Source organism: Branchiostoma floridae, chromosome 11 (genome assembly GCF_000003815.2).
Source record: "Branchiostoma floridae strain S238N-H82 chromosome 11, Bfl_VNyyK, whole genome shotgun sequence".
Taxonomy (NCBI): Eukaryota; Metazoa; Chordata; class Leptocardii; order Amphioxiformes; family Branchiostomatidae; genus Branchiostoma; species Branchiostoma floridae.
In genome coordinates, this window is record NC_049989.1 from 2,444,061 (window position 1) to 2,458,966 (window position 14,906).

General features: G+C 43.0%; 1 protein-coding gene across 1 annotated transcript in view; it reads right to left on the bottom strand.

Annotated features, from left to right (window-relative positions):
* Window positions 1–13,648, bottom strand: part of LOC118425545 — an 88,322-nt gene extending 74,674 nt beyond the window's left edge. Inside the window, exons 1-2 of the mRNA XM_035834460.1 lie at window positions 13,401–13,648; window positions 1,884–2,044 (exon numbers count right to left, since the gene is read on the bottom strand). The gene's annotated coding sequence lies outside the window, so the exon portion shown is untranslated. The remainder of the gene's footprint in view (window positions 1–1,883; window positions 2,045–13,400) is intronic.
* Between the last annotated feature and the right edge of the window lie 1,258 nt (window positions 13,649–14,906).

Consider the following 14,906-nt stretch of genomic DNA (forward strand, 5'->3'; position numbering starts at 1 on the left):
TTTGACTCGAGAAGACCAGCCGGCAGAAAGTTATGATAATTGTCCTTAGAGCAACCTTCGATCAACAAGGGCTGTGGGAACGAACGTAAACACACACCGAGCTAAACTAGAGGCTAAACAGATGATACCTACACCGAAAACAATACCATGTCATAACGGAGGTACATGTACATGTACACGGGGAAGCCCCTGGACTCATTTCTAAGAAATATATGTCTCTTGACCTGCGTAACCTCATATTCCTTAATGCTAGCGCTGTATCGCATGTAGTTTGGCTCGATATTTAAGTTACTTATGGAAACTGTTCACCACCCAGGTCCCCAGATACGATTTCTCTCCTTTACATTAATTTTTCTGTCAGCCACCTGTGCGTAGCATACTGACATTTCACAGTGTAATTAGAGATAAGTACAGGAAGCTTGAAGCTAGGTCTTAAAACACAACCCGTGGTGATTAATGTATTTCACCCGTAAAGAATACGTTAGCTCGAAGCTGCTTCTCGGCATTCCAGGTCCGATTGCGTTAAAAATAAAGCATCAGCATGGCGGAGGGCAATCTCTCTCTCAGATCCCACTGGTCGCTGGAAAAATAAAACCTGTACTTTAAAAAAAATCACGGGTCTAAATGGCAAGTGTGCAGATGCTGACACACTGGCAGTACCAAATCCGTAGGTGTTTCTGGGCACCCTTTGACAGATTAGCCGTCGATCCACCGTCATGGGGGCAGTGGCATGGCGAGTATCGAACTCAGGACCTACTGATTCTGATTCCAACTCTCCAACTCTCCAACAGTTGCGGCATACAGACACCTGTACTTTCAGGCGGCTAACTCCTCTGACGTGTAACAAGTCTATCTGGCCATTTTCTGCCATTTTCCAGCGATCGATGGAGTCTGGTAGAGACAAGGCAAGGCAAGGGGCTCATTGGTCCAAGTTCCAAGAAGTACAATGTACTCGGACATAATGGAACTCCTGTGTGTTTTCCGGGAAACGTTTTCCATGGCCATATATGGCAATTGCCACGGTGCTTGATGATGTCCTGGCATATTACCAAATTGAATATTGCCATGGTGAATCATCAGGAACACCTTTTGAAGTGTTCATTCCCAATATAAGACTATAAATACATAAGTATTCAGGTTGCGATCGTACGATAACCGAAATTGCTGGAAAGCTAGGGTGAAGGCCGAATAGAAAATACGGCTAGCTGCAGTAGCGACAAAGAATCTCCTCATTTCATGAGGTTGTTGACAACACCAACATCATCTTCATGTGTCAACGAATCTGCCGACTCTAGCTATGGTAGATTTACCTTAGCCCTCTTACTTACTTATCGTTTGGTTCTATATAGAAATGATTCCAGGCATGAGATGGGATCGTATAAATGCGTAAGGCTGAGTGAGAACTTTGAAAATCATTCGTTGATGGCTGGTTAATTCACCCACGTCCTTGGTTCACCTTATAATGACGGTCTCAACTCAGACAGCTTAGGAATATTCTACATGACAAGGTGCAGTGTACAAATAAGTCTACTTATTACATTTACGGGCGCTGAAAGATCATGCCTTACGATATTATCGCAGCACTGCTGAGGGAGTATGAATTCTGATGCAGCTCCGCTTCGCTGCGGCAATCGCGCGAAATTCACAGGCTTATGGAGTGGGTGTAACGCACCATGAAATGCTTAGCGAGCAAAACCTGCACCTTGCGACTGGAAATAATCAATCCAAAAACGCACACGGGCTGTGTCAATGTCATACACATGATCCATACAGTCAGGAGAGACATGGAATCAGCAAGGATGTGCACGGAAATGACAGAAATACTCCCGTAAAGCATTAACAACAGCAATCGAAGTTGAAGATGTAAGTCCATGGCAACCTACCTCTATTTCTCATCCATGTAAAGTTCCCATTTTCCGCTTGTGGGGATGTCCCTGTGGTTCAACTGGTAGCAGCCTCACATTTGCGCTCCTGTAGCTGGTAACGTGCTGAGAGACTCCGGTTCAACCCTGGATCAGGACATCACAGTCGGAGCAGCATCCGCCTTTCGGAAGGGATGTAAGATGAGTTCCGTTAAGCGGGAACATCTATTTAACAACCACTCTCTGTAGAAAATATACCCTGCTACAGAAACAGCGAGTGAACTGTGTACCAAATGGCACTACAAAGGTCTGAACGAACCGAACTAACTTACTAACGGACGAACGAACGCCCTCTTGACTTTACCGTTTACGTCCGGCTGTTATTATAAATGAGAGGCTGTATCAACACCAACCTCTCCGCCTAACCACCGCACGCACTGCCAGTACAGTGAGTCTGACCAAGGCGTCCACACGATCCCGCCTTTTTATACAGCGGCGAGGATGATTGTGTCACGACTAATTGGAGCGGGTTTGAAACGTACAGACATGAAAATTGATTGGAGAGTGATTGAGGAATACGATAACAGACAGGAAGTCGGCCCATCAAAGAGCTGGTGCGGCAGGCACGCGCCTTGTCGGGGATTGATTCAAGGGTTCACACGTACTCTCACCGCTGGGGGGAACGATCAGGCTGCGCTCACTTAGGGTGGACTCCCACTGCACTTGGGGCACCGGTGCGGCACTGCGGGGTTCGTTCACTGCGGTACTGTTTTGGGTATTTTAAGGGTTCACACGTACTCTCACCGCTGGGGGGAACGAGCAGGCTGCGCTCACTTAGGGTGGACTCTCACTGCACTTGGGGCACCGGTGCGGCACTGCGGGGTTCGTTCACTGCGGGGTTCGTTCACTGCGGTACTGTTTTGGGTATTTTAAGGGCTCACACGTACTCTCATGATCACCGCTGGGGGGAACGAACAGGCTGCGCTCACTTAAGGTGGACTCTCACTGCACTTGGGGCACCGGTGCGGCACTGCGGGGTTCGTTCACTGCGGTACTGTTTTGGGTATTTACGCAATTTTTATAATCTAGATATTGTCTATATACTCAAAAGCGTTACTTTAATAGACGACAACAAAATACGTTGTTTATCTCTGAAATTCGTTGAATCATCTACGAACCCCGCAGTGCCGCACCGGTGCCCCAAGTGCAGTGAGAGTCCACCCTTAGTATTCGAGTTCAAAGATTACGTGCCTCCGTGAACTATCTAATACAGTTTTCTCCTCGTTTCTTTTAATATCTAGAGTTTAGAGTCACAAAGGCAAAGCGCTCTAGCTCTGTTAGACTGAAGCAGAATCCCACCAAGCAGATATAAAAGTATTTAAAAAAATCTATGATCAGATGTAGCATGCATCCCCCATGACCAACTGGGTTGTTACAGTGTGGCGTTGTGCCAGTTTCGACATGTCTACAAAACTATATTTGAGAATACGAAGAAAAAAAAAAAACTTGACACTAAGCATTGGCTGAAACCAGGTAGATACGTAATGGGCGTTCTTATCTCTTTCTCTTCTATTGCATGCCTTTGGTACATTGAAGAAAAAAGGAATTTTACTCTCTACGATGAAAAAATTGCTTGGTAAATATAATAGACCAATTGCAATCTTGAATGTCTATCGCAATTATCAGTATAACCAATAATATCGAGAAGGGCAATTATCAGAGTAGCCAATGAGAGAGCGAATGCATGTCAGTAACAAATTTGAATTCTGCCATGTATTTTTTGGGCCTGGTTCAAGAAAATAACGAGCGAAGTAGAGTAGACTTTATAGTCATTTCTACCATGTTTCTACAGTCAAACGTGCACAGTTTACATGAGGACAGGATTTTAAAACGCTAGTGGAAGTCAGACACTCCGCCGAATACATTCCTTTGGAGAAAATTGGACCATTGTTTTGTGTATGACAAACTCACAAGTTTTCACGATCAATTAGGTTTAGCTTGACCTGGACCTGATCTTCTGGACCTGGACCTTACCTGTACCTGAATGTTCTGTACCGGTACCCACCCCTAGATGGGCCTATTACACACTGCAGTGCAGGAGATGATAGCAAACACAGAACTGCGCAATTCGCCGACTAGACTGCTTCAAAAGTGGCAAACCATTTTGATGTTTAAGACATGCAATATTTTCTGATTACGTATGCTGTGAAGTATGTGGCTGGCGGTTCAATCAAAGGCGCCGACGACAATGTATATCATTAGAAACAGAAAAGAAAACTAATTTTCTTTTGCAATGCATAAAATTGCTACGCCGAACAACAGGTCATGTATACATGAGAATTGTATAACGTAAACACGAGCAATTCAAGTAGACATGATAAAAAGGACCGTGGCTCATACACCTTCTGAATTGAGATAGTTTGTTCTCAAGTTCCGTAAGAATGAATGAGTGATCAGTCCGAGTATACTCTCCATTGAAAAGCGTATGGGAACAAGAATAAGTCATTAGATGATAAGTCTTGAAAAATGCCACTGAAAAATGCACAAATGCCACTGCGAAGAGAAATAATTTCTCGCGCAATAATTCTAACCTTAACGAGAGCTGATTGACAACACTCGAACGGCAATTTCTACACACTTCAAAGAGATAACCATGGCAACGTTTTGCGTCATCTTTTAATAATTTGATAGTACTTTGGTTTCTTTTGTGTGGGACATGTGCGGAGAGTGTCAAGTACGGAAGCACATTGACGCTTAACGCAGCATCATTACCCCAGTGATTAGCTGTCCACGTCGTTATGATATATTCCTAACTGTCACATATTGTGTGTGCTACACATATGACAGAACTAGCTACCCGTGTATTGAGCTGTTGCACGTCAATACCTTTTTTTCTATCGACTCATTGGGCCCACTCAGATATCATAGGCCATGCACCTCTCGGCCTCGAGGGGACGGCAAGACTTTGAATGAAATGAAAAGTGACCAACATGCCACGGGAAGCCCGAAGCGCCGGTAGTACCTTTGTTGTTGCTTTCTTTAAAGCACCACTTTGTAATCCGATATCCGACAATTTCCGTAGGCTATTACAATGACCAGTTGTTGTCATGACGACACAATTATTCTAGGGGCATTCCTTTGAGTGTAAAAATGATATAATTTCAAAGACACAAATACACGTGTTACTTTGATCCAGCGGAAGAGAGTCCTGTAAAAATTGTATGAAGTAATCTAAGCTTGTGAAATGCCATAGGCGTTTATGACTATCTTATTTTTTTAATTACAGTTGAAAAAGCAGAGAAGTTGCATACAAAGAAAGCGATAACTTTGTATCTATGTGTACTATAAGATAAAGTTCAAAAGGAAATCCCATAGCCTTTTTACAGGGACAGTCTGTAGATTGTTGTCTAAGGTACGGCATTGCAAGACGGAGCCCATCATTTTCCTTCCACTGTCTTTTACCTCCCCAACTGAAGTCAGATACCCATTTTTACACCTGGGTGGAGTGAGGAAAGTTATGCACGCGTGTAAAGTGTTTTTATCAAGGACACAACACCAAGCTAGAAATACCAGGAATACAGACCTCTCTATCTCCTCATTTTCACTTGTATAGCCACTCCACTCAATGCCACTACCTAATCGATACTGCACCAGATACAAGGCAATGAAGACCTTACGTATGATAGATTCTCGCGACGATTTACGTAGGTCTTGGCCTTTGGACCGGATGTTCGGCAGTTGGCATCTTGCAGAACAAAGAATCAGGTACCCGCTACGAACCGACTTGTCTGAACTACATCACGTACTCCACCAACAAAACCTTTCGAGAATCCAAGCTGCCAGAAAAGAATCTTCATCATTCGGCCCGCCCGAAGGCCATCGCGGGAGAGAAAAGTGTGGATTGTAATTGCGCTGGCTTTTTTTCCTACCTGAAACGCCGAGACAAATTTCGTTATCCGAATACCGGGCCGTGCGATCTGCACTAGTTGTAGGCTCAACGGCCTCGATGTTTCAGATGTGTGTATTTCGTACTCAGATCAGACATATTGCTGAAGACTTGATGATGAAGAACCTTAAAAGTGCCATACTGTCTCATTGTTATCCTAGAAGCTCATCTGTGTTGGTAGTTATCATAGTAGAATGCTTCATTTTTTTCCAACACAAAGTTATTTACGGATCAACCACCACTGTTGCCTTCTTCAGTGTCAATAATGACCAATCACGTTAGAATGTAAACTCGCGAGAGTTGCACACACGTGATTTTATTAACACGTGATCTTGTGGATTTTGCTTTCTGACGTGATTAGTCATTATTGATCCTGAAGAAGGCGACAATGGTGCTTGAAAACTTGACCAGTCTATACCTTTGCGTTGGAAAAAAAAGATAAGAATTGTACTTTGAGAATCTCGAAACAGCTTGAAAACTCCGTCTTCTCTTGATGGAACCATCTTGGAATTTTCTTCAAGTCATTGATGTATCAATTCAGAGTGTTGTTTTGAAACCTGGTAACTCCAGTTCCTCGTCCAGTTACTGGCGAAAGACCGGTGTGTTTTAAGAAATACGGTTGGTATGTCTCACATTACATCAATTTGCTTTAGTAAATTTTACATTTGTATATTATATTACCTGGATTGTCTCATCTTTATCGACGTATCAATGGCTAAGCCTGTTGTGCCCAATGGTTTCTCCAGCGATACGAATCATCTACAAACACCAAGACCGTCTTACCTGTAGGCACCCTGCCAGAAGGTGCAATTTGTCTGTTATCCTTCCACTCTGGCGCGAGAAAACAATCACAAAGACGGAAAGGCAATTAGCCTCTTCTGCAGACCTTCTAGGCGTGTTTTAATTGGTAGGGATCGGTAATTCGAGTTTTTAACGTTAACGTTACTCGTAGGATAGGATCTCAAATGACGGGGGAGCTTGGTGCCAGCGCTTTATGGAAACTGTACCCGGAAGATACGCTGCGCGCCATGCGGCGTAGATCTACCTCGGAATTTGAGAACCCCAGGCCCATGGTCAAAATTGCATCCCCCCTCAAAAAAAAAGTCAGCGAAAAAAAAATGAAAAAGTCAAAGTAACAAAATAAAGGCAGGTCGCACCAAGAAGGCCCGAGAAGGAGGCTACAAAGCAATCATTTTGTACAGCTTGCAGCGCTTTGGCTTGCCTCCAGGACGTTATATAAGCCTACATGGTAATTATCAAGAACCTGAGTACTCAATCCATCGCCGCATGAATGTGGCAGACTGCTTGACGGAACGTGACATCCATTCTAATTTCGAATGTACAAAAAACTGAGGCAACTTCAATTCTCTATGTCGTTGGCGTTGAAGTGCCTAGTGGCACATAGGTCATCCAGTGTCTATATGGTATTTTAGTATCAGGGTATATTTTCACAGAGAGTGGTTGCTAGCCCTTCTCCTTAGCGTGCTCGAGGCACCCCCTCGAACATGGGATCAGCATTTTCCGTCCTTACATTCCGAAAGATGGGTGCAGGCCCAACCGAGACGCCCTACCAGGATCATGAGATTCATTCATTTCTAAGAGAAGCTACTGGAAGACCCAAACTCAAGTCTCACTTCCTCCGAAGACGCAAAGGCAAAATTCGAACACGAGAAAGAAAAAAAAAGGAAGTTCCACTGCAGTACAATAGCAAGCTGATGTAGTAACTTAACACTCGTTTTCCTTACCCCTATCTACCTGCCAAATATCATTAAGATGTATCCACAAGTTATGCTGTCCATAGACAGGTACACAAACCGCATCTAGGTCTTCTATTTCTATTTCTATGCATTACTGAGCAAAGCCACCTCTAGGAATATCGCCTTGTTGGTGAAGTTTACAATTTGCTCTATCCATGGCCACACATGGAGTATCAGCTATATCGCTTGTAAGGTTTGAAACAACGGTGGCTTCCGTCGCTACCGCGTACATGACGGGCTCCATTAATTGCCCTGCAGGTGGTGTGGGGCATGTTCTCGCGTTACACCTTTGGGTCTCTACAGACGTGAGGCGCATCAACTTGACTTATATGGATAACGGACGTGCATGCATTGATTTTATTGGCCTGCTCCATCCTCATCCTCATCACCATCCCATAGCTTTTTAATCAGCCGTAGGCGGCACAACTTGTTATGCTGTCTCAATAGGCATTTAGTGCCTGCTTGCTTCCCGAGAAAGTTTGCGCGCGCGTGTTTGTGTGTGTGTGGGGTGGGGGTGGTGTGGTGGAAGGGGGATTCTTGTAAGGCCAACGGTAAATCTAAGAAACAACGTTAGCGTCGATTGAACGGTAAATTCAGTAAGACAGAGCTAATCGGCTTTCTTAGATAAAACCTCAATGCCTGAAATGATAAAATATACCGTATTCACGTACAGTGAAAGATACTCAGCATTTTGACACTGACAGCTGAAAAATGGTCGATTTTTCGGATGAAAAGACAAGTGACAACGGCCGCGCTGCCTATCTTGATAAACTACCCGGTCACATGTTGGCCTATCAAAGGACCATAAAATAACTCAAGCATTAACTAACAGCAACATTCATTTTTACGGGTTGGGTGGCCACCCAAAACGTTTCAGTCGGGTGATGAATATGATCACCATGTGGCAATCCACATCAAATATCGTAATGAAGCATCAGTTGCTTTTTCAGTGTGCGTTTTGACAACACCCTTCACAATACATCACAATACAATTAGGCACTTGTGAGCGTCAATCGTTCGGAAAATTGATGACACTTTAACGAGACACTCCCTTTGCAAACATTACCATAGCCAGGGCGTAGTTGAAATATCTATTGGTAAAATATGCGCGGTTTAAGGGAGTGATAATATCCCTTTGTTTAAAGTTTATGGCGCGAGCACAATTGTCGTAGGGCAATGTCGTACGATTTTGACGTCGCAGAATTTTCACGAAGGCTATGGCAGAAGCAATCCTCGACAAGGTACAAAAATAACAATTTATTTCATCGATAAGTACACAGATGTACGACATGTGTACGATTGCCCCACGAATGCCCTGAGAACGTGTGCAATCGCACGACAATCGTGCACGAACGTACGTTGTGTGTGACCGTGTCACATTATCCACGATCTTCGGGCGTATCGATGGAAGATCGGCCATATTTAAGATCGACAGCGGGTTGCGCGTATTTTTCACCTGAAAACCGTCCCTGTCACATATAAGCCATACTTTGTACCTTGTACAATTGTTGTGCAATAAAGTTATCATTATAAGCGAGGCTCGTGCGATTGCCGCAGAATCGTCGTCCGATCGATTTTCGCCACATGTGACAGGGGTATAACGATTATGCGATCTGACAATGGCGAATGCTAACAAGATCATGCATAGATGCATGTAATAAAACACTATCGCTCTCATGCATTGTCTGTCTTTCAGACTTAATATACCAACGTGAAAATATATACATAACTGTTATCAACACTGCTGAAATAACAAATCAACCATCATCATCATCATATCAAAGCCATAATGGTATATAGCTCAAGCTCCTCGTGCAATACTTAGTATTGTACTCACAACTGCTAAATGTAGCTCGGTGTTTATGAAGGGTTGTTCCACCGGCGCGGAAAAAGCTAGTCCATTGTCAAATAGGCTTTGCAAGGTAATGTGTATGTGGGCACATGTAAATATATACATGTAATTATAATACCTCTCCTTGAGAGATAACAGTCTGGGCGTGCCACATGACACACGACGTAAGCCAGGTTATTTATGATGATTTTGCACGCAACAAAACACGAATTCAACTTGAGCCAGGTTCACACGTGCGAACAACTTATATTCAAGTCCGTTTGGAATCCTTGGCCTCTAGCAGGCTTAACAGGTCGCTGGAAGAATAGAAGAAATTGGAGAAATATAAGCACATAACGTGCAAGAGGATTTAGTCGTCCGAGAAATATGGTTTGAGACACAAGTCTGCCCTTCTCAGCTTTCACGAGTTTTTTTCTCAGTTACATATTCTTATCATACATATTTTCTCAGTTACTCAGCTATATGTAGGTAGGTACATATCAACCAGGCTGCACAACAGTGGGTCAAAGTAAAAATAGCGTCTTCCCAGCAAACTTTACCTAAGCCAAAAAACATTAGTATGCATGCAACTCATACAGACTTCAATAAACGTACTACGAGTGTGAACGACCGTAGTAACGTATATCAGACTTGAGGCCCGCGACACCTTTCATAACCACCACTTCCCCCTCTCTGTCCTAGAATTTGTAAAAGCCCCAAGACATAAACGTACAGCGCCGCCGCGAATGCGTTACATCTTCATTGAAATACCCACTGCGGGGACTAACCTCTGCTTGGAGTCCCCATTATTAGCAGTGCTCAACACAAATTCTGTCATGCATGGGTGGTATCTTACAGCACCTGGGGCACCGGTGCGGCACTGCGGGATTCGTTCACTACGGCACTGTGTTATTTTCGCAGATTTGTTATGTGTTAGATATTGCGTAATACGTATTACGTAAAAGTATGACTTACGAAAATTCGTTCTTTATAAATTATGACTAAAATTCGTTGAGTATCTTTCGAACCCCGCAGTGCCGCACAGGTGCCCCAAGTGCAGTGAGAGTCAACCTTTAGGAGCGCCTTACCTTGCTGTATCATTTCTATAGGTCGTCACACCTACAGAAACAATACAACTAACACCTCAGACATGTTAATATTTGTCCAATTTTTACAGAGCGACCTGTGGAGTCTGGTAGAGGCTACGAATTCCATACGGACCTCATACGGACTTGAATATATACGCACCTGTAAAATCGGCTTAAGTCATAACCATCCGACAAAACAAGCATTTCGAATTTGTTTAACACCCGTATCAAACGTTATCACGGCCCAGGCATGATAGAATTTGTGTTGAGCACTGCTAACAATGGGCACTCCAAGCAGAGGTTAGTCCCCGCAGTTTGTTGCTTTTTATGCGGTTGCATCGGTTCTTTTTTGTCAGGTTTGCTCTTGAACTTGTCTGACCGACAAAAAGAAAACCTGACAGAATAGATAGTCGCAGAATAAAACCAAACCTGACGTCCGAAACAAGCCGGAGCCTTAAACCTGAGCTTGGAGAGTATGCAAATGACGACAGAACGAGAAACTGACATTGTAAGAAGCACGCTCGAAAAACTCATGTATGCATGACAAGCCCGCGCTCATACTCAGCTATATATAGTATATATATATATATATATATATATATATATATATATATATATATATATACACATACCATCATCATTAGTGATTGAACTGTCAAGTCATATTTGCATCGTTACCAATAATCGCATTGATGAGCCATCATTAGGCCACAGCAAGCGAATTCTAATTATAAGGTTGATATTATCCAATCGTAAAAAGATAATGACATGTCGGGATATGGTACTAGTACATAAGATTCGTGTGGAGGTGCAATACATTGCTATCTCTATGAAAAATGCAGATATAATTTTGGGTGCGTCTGTTTGTCTGTTTGTGTTTCCAGTTCGTTAGTCAGCATAGCTCAAGATGGATTACAGTGATATTTGGTATGTGGGTAGGTGTTCGAAAGACAAAGGTCAAAGTCAATTTTGGGCCCACTATGCTAGTATATGACCTTGGTATTGCAGCAGCAGAAATTCCGTTTTTTAAATCTTGTGACCTGAATGTGCTATGGTTTTGTTTCCGTTGCATTTGTCTCTTTGTTTGTGTTTTCAAATTATTCCCTTTCCATATACTAATAAACAAACAAACAAACAAACTAGTCACGTTCATTGCAGAGTGACAGGAAGTGTAGGTCAGAGTACAAGGAAGTAGAAGTCAGAGTTGACAGAATTAGCAATTCATCAATTTCGTGGTGACAAGTGACAGACGAGTGACAGGAAATGAAGGCAGAGTGAAGGGCAGTGGAGTTAAAATATCCCAGAATTAGCAATTTCTCAAGCGACAGCGTCACATACCAGGTCACGGTGTCAATGAATGAGCGTACTGTTTCACGGCAAGGTATTGTTTTTGCTCTGTCTGTTTCTTTGCATTTTCGCAGTTTTGTATCTTCCATATTGCTAGTCACTTTCATCTTAGCGAAACCATGTTAAAATTTCACAGAGGTATAAGATCTTGAAAGATTCTTTTACGTTGCGTCACTGTTTTTTTTACCTGCAAAAAAATATAACCGAAGCAGATCTCCTTGCATATGTGTGCAGAATGTCTATAAACCGAAATTGGAGGAAAACAACATCCAGTTGTGCACGTCATCAAGATTCAAGATGAAACGATACCGCCTGCGCCACCTGTGGCAGTGTAATGAACGAATGTCAATGACCCCTGTTTCTGTCCAAGGCATTTAATTACGATCTATTACCCCATATAATTGTCATGTCTGTGGCGTGTGGCGGGTTAGTTTGTGGATTAACGCGGCGCCACAACGTCACGTAAACAAAGAAATGACTTTGAACATAGAAGTGACGGGAACAAAGGGGTAACGCAAGTTCACCTTTATCCGTGGGTGACCTATATCCGTTGGTTTCAAAAAATGGTATTAAGGGACATTAAGTCGAAGAATTGTGGTTTCAAACTGTAATATTTTGAAAATATTGCAAGTTGAGAACATAATCTGTCGATTTGATATCCCCAAATGCCCTATTTTTAAAAGCAACGGATATTGGTTAAACTACTGTTACCTGAAGTGTTGACAAATTCGCTTTGATAGGTAATTTGCATGTTTGTGGCGTGTGGCGGAATAGTTTGTGGATCAACGCGGCGCCACAACGATACGTAAACAAAGGCAAGACTTTCCCATTGGACATAGAAGTGACGGGAACAAAGGGGTAACGTAGTTCACCTTTATCCACGGGAGACCTATATCCGTTGCTTTAAAAAATGGTATTAAGGGACATTAAGTCGACGAATAGTGTTTTTTCAAACTGTAATATTTTGAAAATGTTGCAAGTTGAGAACATAATCTGTCGATTTGATATCCCCAAATGCCCTATTTTTAAAAGCAACGGATATTGGTTAAACTACTGTTACCTGAAGTGTTGACAAATTCGCTTTGATAGGTAATTTGCATGTTTGTGGCGTGTGGCGGATTAGTTTGTGGATCAACGCGGCGCCACAACGCCACGTAAACAAAGGCACGACTTTCTCATTGGCCATAGAAGTGACGGGAACAAAGGGCTAACGCAAGTTCACCTTTATCCGCGGGAGACCTATATCCGTTGCTTTAAAAAATGGTATTAAGGGACATTAAGTCGACGAATGGTGTTTTTTCAAACTGTAATATTTTGAAAATGTTGCAAGTTGAAAACATAATCTGTCGATTTGATATCCCAAAATGCCCCATTTTTAAAAACAACGGATATTGGTTAAACTACTGTTACCTGAAGTGTTGACAAATTGACGGGCGTTGACGGGTAATTTGCATGTTTGTGGCGTGTGGCGGACACATTAGTTTGTGGATTAACGTGGCGCCACAATGTCACGTAAACAAAGGCATGACTTTCCCATTGGCCATAAAAGTGACGGGAACAAAGGGGTACCTGAAGTGTTGACAAATTCGCTTTGACAGGTCTGGGTTTTCAGGACGCTGCCGTCTTGAATGCTTCTCTCCAATAAGCCCTTTCACAGAGATCAGGACGCGTGTTATCATCGGCATTTGCTCGTGGCCGAGCATTGAAGTTCATGTCAGGCCAGCCTCAGTTGCTGCTTGTAGGTGACGATGTCTCGTGTGGCTTCTCAATCCCAGGGCAGTACGGAAAAGTCGACGTCTGGAACACAGTACGCATGTACGGAGACAGGAATTCTTGGTAAATACATGTCAAAGGTAAAGGCCCTGATCAGCAAAAAAAAAAAACAACCGTCTGGACATTGCTATACAAATCGTAACAATGGTCGAGACAAGGACCGATGTCGTTTCGGGGCCTTTACCTTTGACACATTACCTAGAATTCCTGTCGCCGCACATGCGTTCTGATCTCTGCCTAAGGGCTTATAGACCTAGCATGACTGTCCATCACAATTATCAGTTCAACCAATGAGAGCATGGCAATTAGCAGTTCGACCAATGAGAGCATGGCAATTAGCAGTTCGACCAATGAGAGCATGGCAATTAGCAGTTCGACCAATGAGAGATGATTTTGCAAATATTTGCATTTTTATGTTTTTATTTTGCATTTCTACGCATAGCCGTATAGCGTAGATGAGTGGTGCTCTGAATGGGATCTATTGGTATCATTGTGTTACAGTAGACTGCCCCATTGACCCAAAATGATCCACCCGCCGCCATCATTGTTTTGAACAAAAACATCGTCCAGTGGCAAAGCTGGTCAATTTTACAATGAAATCTTGTTAGTTATCATGAAAAATTAATCGATATAGGCACATGATTAAAAATGAGGTGACCGTCTTAGGCAGGGATTGCGTTCAACATGACCGTGACCGCGTTGGACAGGTGGTCGTCTTGAGAAAGTCGCTTAATGCTTATAATTACGCCTATTTTGACCGAGATTAAAGTGACCGGCTTGTAGAGATAACCGCTTGGGCAGGTTTGACTGTATATGTGATGTTACTATATGTTATTCATTTATTTCCCTTTTCATCTTCAGTTATTGATAACAACTTACGTTTTGTTTCTTAGAATAAATATTGACATATCTAACTTTTTATAGGAATTGTTAAGAATTGATTCGTGCTAACAGGCCCACCTCGCAGAGCATGGACGTACGACCGTATGCTCGAACGTTCCCCCTACCCAACTTCTCTAGGGAGGCGCGTGCCAAGTAACCTTCTGTGTGAACAGGACATCTCAAGAACGGCTCGGTGGATTGGTTTCATATTTAGTGTGTTGGTAGGGTGTGATGAAAGCTGGAAATGATTAGATTTTGGGCCCCCTAGCGTCTTTCCTTGGTACTGCAGCGAAACTTCCCGTTTTGCTATCTCGCGTTCTGAACAAGCTATGGTCACGATTTTTCGGTGTTAGATAGTTCTTATGCTCGGGAAGAAGTGACATTTGGGCCCCTTAGTGGCTAGTTTTGGGATAGCAGGGG